Raw genomic sequence first — 8,042 nt, 5'->3', positions numbered from 1 at the left:
GATTGAAGAAACTACTGGGTTGAAATCCATGTTCCTATCCAACACAAGGTGAGCAAAGCAACGAAAATTCTTGAAAAGTAGCATTCTTTATTTATTTGACATAATTTATATAAAACAAAGCAAGTTTACTCCCTAAGTGAACATAGTTTTACAATTTTTATTTCACAATCAATAATGGCTCTGTATTTTTTTTAGCCAGTCCATACCTAGAATGATATCAAATCCTGAAAAATCTAATAATACTAGATCTACAGCGAGTTCCTTCCCTTAGGCTCTTACTTTAAAATTTTTATACACACAAAAGGCTTCTAGTAGTCCCCTAGAGGGTGTCTTTACAGCTAAAATCTTTCCTAGGGGTTCTAGCCTAAGGTCTAATTTACGAGCATATTTATAAGATATGAAGAAATGAGAGACACCCATATCAATCAAAGCACGTGCGGTGGTATTATGAACAGAAATCATACCTTGAATGATAGCCGGGGTGATAGGAACATCTAGCTCATCCAGTTGGTAAACACGTCCCTGGCCAACAAGACTAGCAAGGTCCTTGGGTCTTTGTGGGCAATCCTTCACAACATGTTGTGTACTCTCGCACTTGTAGCAGGAGTGGTTTAGAGATCAATAAAGATAGTCACCATGGTAACGACCACAATGCTGGTAAGGGGAACAAGTTCTAAAAGGGCCTCTGGTAGGAGGGGGCAAAGCAGTAGGGGCTAGAATAACACGGGGTCTCTTGTCTAAATAGTTAGAGTCAGAGTCAGGGAATATCCTCTTCTACTACTATTCTTGCTGACTGCGAAAATGGATGATGCACTGGTTGCAGGGCAAGATAATGTCTTTGGCCAACTAGACATTTTCCAACACCTCAACATAGGAACTGGACTTGGACATGATAACTCGATGAAAAATATCTGGGTGAAAACCCTTCAAGAATTTTCGGGCTTTCCAAGCTTCGGTGGACACTAATAGTGGAGCAAACCTAGAAAACTGAATAAACTTAGTTGCATACTGGCTAACCATTGGATTTTCTTGTCGAAGTTATATAAACTCCTCTTCCTTCTTATCTCGTACATAGGCTGGGAAGAAGTCCTCATAGAAGGTGTCCATAAATATTTCCCAAGTGGTGGGAGTTGGTAGTAAATCCTTCTTTACTCGCCACTAGTGGGCCGCTTTACTAGTAAACATGAAAGCTACCAAGGAAATCTTCTGCTCTTCTGTCACATCCAAAACTATGAAGAGCTTCTCCACTTCTTAGGTCCAGGCTTCGACAACCATGGGATTGGGGCTATCGTCGAAGTATGGAGGGTTCATTCTTTTAAATTCTGAAATATGTTGGGAGATAGGACGGTCAAGAGGATGACACTTAGGAGGCGGAGGAAGTTGACAATTATTGGCCTGATTATGCACCGCAGTTGCTGTCAAGCTTTAATGGCTTGAAATAGCTCAGTAAATTCAGCCCTAGTTGGTATGTCCTTGGCCACGGTTCTGTCTACCAATGGTCTCCCCTATGTCATTTCCTACAAAATGAAAAGGGAGACAATTAGGAGGAATTTTAAAGAAGTTTCTAAATAAGGTTTTTTAGAAAATGTTTTTTTTATGCTAAGATTTTCCTAACTATTGACCTCATAGTTCACCACCACGCATCATATTCATTTTAAAAAGCACGTGAGAATAATTTGTGATGCACCAATTTGACGTGCTGCATCATATCACGTACTTTAAGCACCTCAAAGTGTGTTACAATATGAGTTGTATTGCATCACATGAAGTACCTAGAACACCTTCTTGATGTGTCATAGGATGAATCGGATAACATAATATCACATACTTAGATCACCTCCTGATATGTCATTTGTCTGTTGTACTACATCATATCACAAATCTAAAATACTTATTTACGTTTCATGACATGTGTTGTATTGCATCACATGAAGTACCTAGAACACCCTCTCATTGTGATTTTGTATGTACCAACTGCATCATATCACATAACTACAACAATTCTCCACATTTTTTGGCTGGTGTCATATTATGTCACATCACATATCTACAATATCTATCAGTTTTGTTTTGTTGTATGTTATATTGTGTCACATCACATACCTGAAACACCTCAATGTGCTTTGGTATATGTCACATTATCTCACATCACATTTTCGCAACACCTCTCACTATTTTTAGTATGTTACATGTTACGTCATTTGGAGGTGTTCATCAATTTGGAATTGGACCAGACGGAACCAAAACTGAATGTGAGGAAAAGTTTGGACCAAAGATTATATTGCACCTCATTTGGTTCAGTATGGTTTTAGAAAAAACAATTCTCGGTCTAGTTCGATTAAGACAAAAAGAGACCATTTTTTATAGTTAATTAAAAATTTAATAAAAATCAATTAATATAAAAATTAATATATATATACGCATACTGGAGCTGCAATCTGCAAATTGAATACTTGTAGTCACTACTTATATATATGTAGTATATATAATTTTTAAAAATCAATTTTAATTAAAAATTTAAGAAAAAAATATTAAACATAAAAATTAACACATATATATATATATTTGTAGAAATTATAACTACAATATTGCATATTTGTAGCCTGCAAATCAACATTGCATATATATATATATTTATATATACTTCTTAATTAACATATATATTTTTTAAAAAATATATCTGTTTACAAGTTGTAGACTTATCAAATTCAAGTTTTATATATACATATGTACATGTGTATATAATAACACACACTTCGCTCTTTTTAACACCAAATAAAAAAGAAAAATATCTCAAAAATGATAAAAGGAAAAAGATGAAGAAGATGAAGATTGAAGAGATCTCAAAAGTGATGCGACACGTGTTAATTCCAGTAATTAAGAAGATGGTTCACTAAGTTAATATTTTATTTTTCTCATCCACTTATAATGGCTGGAGCTAACTAAAAGTACGCCTAAATAATAGATAACTGTTATAAATCTAACACCCCGCCCACCACTATGCTTAAATTATTTGAAAATCCTATTTATTCAGGTCTTGGGCCACGTTAAACTTAATTAATTTACTCTGCTTAATATTTATTATGATTCGTAAATCTGGTAAATTTTTATTTAATTTATTTTTATTTAAATTTTATTATTTAATTTTACATTTAACTTATTTAAATGAATTATAAAAAAATTGAGAGAAATCGGAAAAAAAGGGCGAAACGGGAAGAAATTCTGCGAGTAAGCAGATTGCCCGCACGGGTGCTAAGCACCCTATGCGCGCACATGCGTGCAGTAGCCATGAAACATGCGAACAGTGCGCACGTCACATCCGCACGCACGCACACACGAGATGTACGAACAACTTGCACGACCAGTCCTCGCGCACAGTGCAAGGTCAGGACCTGCGCACGTCCTGTCTCGCACAGGCAAGCCGTCTGCGCATCAGTGTGCACAATGTGGGGTCATGACCTGCACGCGTCTTGTCGCACACAGACAGACCATCTACGCATCACCTTGCAAACAGACAAGAGCCGCACACTGAGCACACACCGTCTGCGTAGCAGACCTGTGCAGATAGGCCCTGTGCGCTGGGGCCTGCGCGCGTGCAAGCTAGTCAACAGTGCGTTAGCCGGGGCACTGCCACCTCGGGCAGTGTGCTGCTACTACCACGAGCGACGCACCGCCGCTGCCGGTAAAGGAGGCCCTCCTCCTTCATTTTTTATGTCGAGCATATTTTTCTCCTATCTCTTCACCGAATTTCGCCACTTGGCGCGAATCTGACAGTTCTAAAACTCTATAAATTTGCCCTTCCTTTTCCTTCCTCTCCACACTTCCATTCTTCTATTTTTCATGATTTAGAAAAAGAGAGAGAGATAGTAGTCTAGTGAGAGAAAGAGAGAAAGAAAGAAAAACGGTGAACAAGAAAATATTAAGATTTTGGTAAGGAATCTAGTATTTATGTTGATGTTTTAAGGAGTATTTTTAGATAAACTAATTTAATATGATTGTGATTTTTCCTGTTTTGTATGCCTCAGTGTTCAGATGAGTCGAATTGTTCTTGTTTTCAAGCATGCTATGTGAATTGCAGACACTTGATGAATTACATATAATAAATATAATATATAATCGATAAAAATAAAAAGTATAAAAGAAAAGAAAAAGAGAAAAGTGAAATGAAGCCTGTATGGTCTGAAGTGTATCTGTATTGACATGCATATTGCATCAAGTGTCTTGTTAGGCTTTTTTAACTCTAAGGGATATATGTTCCCCTTGCCCTTTTGGGTATATGTTTCCCCCTCCCTTATACGGTCTGAAAAAGACGTAAGAGGGCCATTCTTAGGTGATCACGATGTACCCTCTGAGGAGAATGGTATCACATTATCTGTAGGGGTCAGGCATGGCTAAGTAATGTTGTGACAATAGATATCTGTTAGGACCACTATGGCTGGTACGGTTGTGATTGTAGATCGTACCATGGTTTCGCTAACCGAAAATGGGCCTGAGTAAATTGTTGTATCTGAATCTGATATGTTCATTCCACTTGGGTAGTTGGACATCTGTATCTGCCCTCAGAGTTGGAAGTTGTAACTACTTCACGAAGCATGACACAAAAATTTGAGCATTTCATGATTTATTTGATTTTTTTTATTATCTGGCATGATGTATGTTTAGTTATATGTATTAACGTACCATTTTCTTAACAAATAAATGGTTTTCATAATGTGAGATCGGTAAACGAGGAGGTCAAATGGTAAGCTCTTAAGTCAAAATAATTAACTTTTGAAACCTTACGATGTTAATTTAATACTTTTTCCTTACTGAACATATGGAACTCACTCTTTCCATGGTCTTCCCCCATATGAGGAAAAAAGTGAGGAAATGCAGGCTGACCTACCCTTAGAAGTCTATGAGGATCTTGTGGATCCACAAGTCTGAGTAAATGACTATTCCTGCACTCTGATGAGTCCAATAGCATAGTGAAAAGAGTGGCCCTTATGTTTTATTTTGTATTTTACAGCCACTTTTAGCCTCAGTACATGTATGTATTGGAACTCATATATATTTGTAAGGGATTTGTAATAATTTTATTTTGTTGCATAAATTTTATCATGCACTCGTTATTATGTTAGTTATTCTGTATTTGTATCTAACACCCATTTGCCTTAATTAGCACTTGGGATGTCACATATGGTATCATAGCAGAATTTTGTGGATCAAATCCCTTGCACTGAGGTCTTAGGTAGATGAGCCCTTTAGAATACCTAGGAAAGAAATAAGTTATCTTTATTAGACCACCAACTTGTGTCTTCCTTTCTTTTGTAGGAATGACGCAAGGAAGACCATCCATAAAGCGTACTGAGCGACTTGAAGCCCTAGATCATTCGACCAGGGCTAAATTTACAGAACTTTTTCGAGCCATCCAAGGATTAATTACAGTCGTAGGATAGAATCAAGCCAACCGTTGTCCACCCCCTCCCCCTGAATACTGAAACACAGATCGGTCTATCTCCCACAATATAGCAGAATTTAGGAAACTTAAACCCCCACACTTTGAAGGTGGCCTTCATCCCTTAATAGCTGAAGCCTTGATCCTACAAATAGAGAAGCTCTTCTCTGTCTTAGACCTGACTGAAGAATAAAAAGTTTTCCTTGAAGCTTTCTTGTTAAATAGTGAAACGGAACACTGGTGGTGGCTTAAGAAGGAAGTCTTGCCTACCCCTACCACCTGGGAAGCTTTCATGGATGCTTTATTTGATAACTTCTTTCCTGCCTATGTTTGGAAAAATAAAGAGAAGGTATTTTATGATCTTCGCCAAGGAAGTCTGTCTGTTGCCCAATATGCAGCCCGTTTTATTTAACTGTCTAGGTTTGCCCCTTTGATGGTCAACCCCGAAAGCCAAAAAGGTAGGAAGTTTCTCAAAATCCTTCGTGCCGACATTTATGATCGGGTCACGATGTTGAGACCCAGCTCATATATAGAGGTTTTTTAACATGACCAGTTAACCGAGGACCTTATCTCGGCCAAGCACCAACGCATGGCCCGAGTTTGTACCAACACCAACCTTAACAGCTTAGAAGGAGATTGTCTGACCCAGTAAGTAACCCTCTAGACAAATGAACTAGAGTTACCTTTCCTCCTGCCCTGCCCCCACCTACAGCTCCACTTGCCCAATCTAACCAACTTTAGCAGCATTGTGGTCACTCGCATGGTGACCTGTCCTATTGGTGTATCAATAATGCTTGTTATCGGTGCGAAAGCACCCAACACTTTATTAAAGATTACCCCCAACGACTAAAGGATGTAGCCCGGCCCGTAGTGCAAGGTCGAGTGTACTACTTAGATGAATATGGTGTCCTTCCTTCTCATATCCTTATTCAGGTATGTTTTCTATTTATAACACTTATGCCAAGGCTTTGATTGATACAGGTGCAACTCACTCTTTTATTTCCTGTGCATTTGCTTGTAATCTAGAGTTTAGACCAAAACTTTTAGGAAAAACACTAGTGTTGGAAACTCCCTCTAAGGACTAGAGGCTCACTGTGTATATAAGAACTATAAGATAAAAACTTTAGGAATGGAGGTATGTGTAAACTTGATACTGTTAGATTTTGTAGGATTTGATGTGATATTAGAAATGGACTGGTTAGGAAAGTATAGAGCTATAATAGACTGTGAAAGTAAAATTGTAACTTTACGATCCCCAAAAAAGAAATAAAAATTATTGTTATCATTTTTCTAATAATTGAATGAACAGGAATATGGGTGTTGATCCTGTTGTGTGTTCTATACCAATTGTTTACAATTTTTCAGATATCTTTCCCATCGAACTTCTTGGTCTACCTCCCCTATGTGAGGTAGAGTTCTTGATTGAATTGTTGCCTGAAACCCAGCCAATCTTGAAACCCGCTTATCACATGAGTTGCGTTGAGCTAGCAAATCTAGAATATCAGCTTTCTGACCTTATCACCCAGAAATTTATTTGCCCTAGCCATTCTCCTTGGGGTGCTCCAGTGTTGTTCATGAAGAAAAAGGATGGCTTCCTTCGACTCTATGTGGACCACAAGGAACTCAACCGAATGACCATGAAAAGCAAGCACCCCTTACCCCCATATCGATGATCTCTTCGACTAATTATAAGGAGACATGGTCTTCTCTAAGATCGATCGCAGGACCAGATATCACCAGTTGAGAGTTAAAGAAGAAGATATTCTGAAAATCACCTTCCGGTGCAAGTACGGTTTGTATGAGTTTAAGGTGATGCCATTTGAAATTGATCAATGCCCCAGCAGCCTTCATGGATCTAATGAACCGAGTTTTTCGACATGCAATAGATTAGTACGTCATTATTTTTATTAATGATATTCTAGTGTATTCTAAAACCTTGAGGAACACGCTGCATATTTGGCTGAAGTGTTGGAGACTCTTAGCCAAAACAAACTGTATGCAAAACTAAGTAAGTGCTCTTTTTGGTTGAATCGAGTTTCTTTTTTTGGTCATGTAATTTTAAATGAAGGAGTTTTCGTGGACCCGTCCAAGGTAGAAACTGTGATCAGCTGGAATTTGTCCACCAACGTGGCCGAGGTACGTAGTTTTCTTGGCTTAGCAGGCTACTATCAATGGTTCATTGACGGATTCACAGAGATTACTGGACTCAACTAACCCAAAAGAGCATATCCTTTGTCTAGAATTATGAGTGCAGTGAAAGCTTCATGGAACTGAAGCGCCGTCTCACCTCTACTTCTGTATTAATCCTCTCTAACAATGTTGGGAGATTCCAAGTTTACTGTGACACATCTCATATTAGTTTGGGGTATGTCCTGATGCAGCATGGTAGAGTAGTTGCCTTTGGGTCCCGACAACTCAAAACTCATGAGTAAAACTACCTTACTCATGACCTTGAGTTGGCAGCCATTATCTTTACCCTGAAGATATGGCGACATTACCTGTATGGTCAGACTTTTTAAAATTTACACTAACCACAAGAGTCTTAAGTACATCTTCTCTCAGTGGGAGTTAAACATGAGGCAGAGGCGCTAGATGGATCTTCTAA

The sequence above is a fragment of the Carica papaya genome, chromosome 2, assembly GCF_054855325.1.
Source record: "Carica papaya isolate Zhongbai chromosome 2, ASM5485532v1, whole genome shotgun sequence".
In the NCBI taxonomy this organism is placed as follows: domain Eukaryota; kingdom Viridiplantae; phylum Streptophyta; class Magnoliopsida; order Brassicales; family Caricaceae; genus Carica; species Carica papaya.
The sequence above is the reverse complement of the archived record's forward strand: the minus strand, read 5'-3'. Positions refer to the sequence as shown.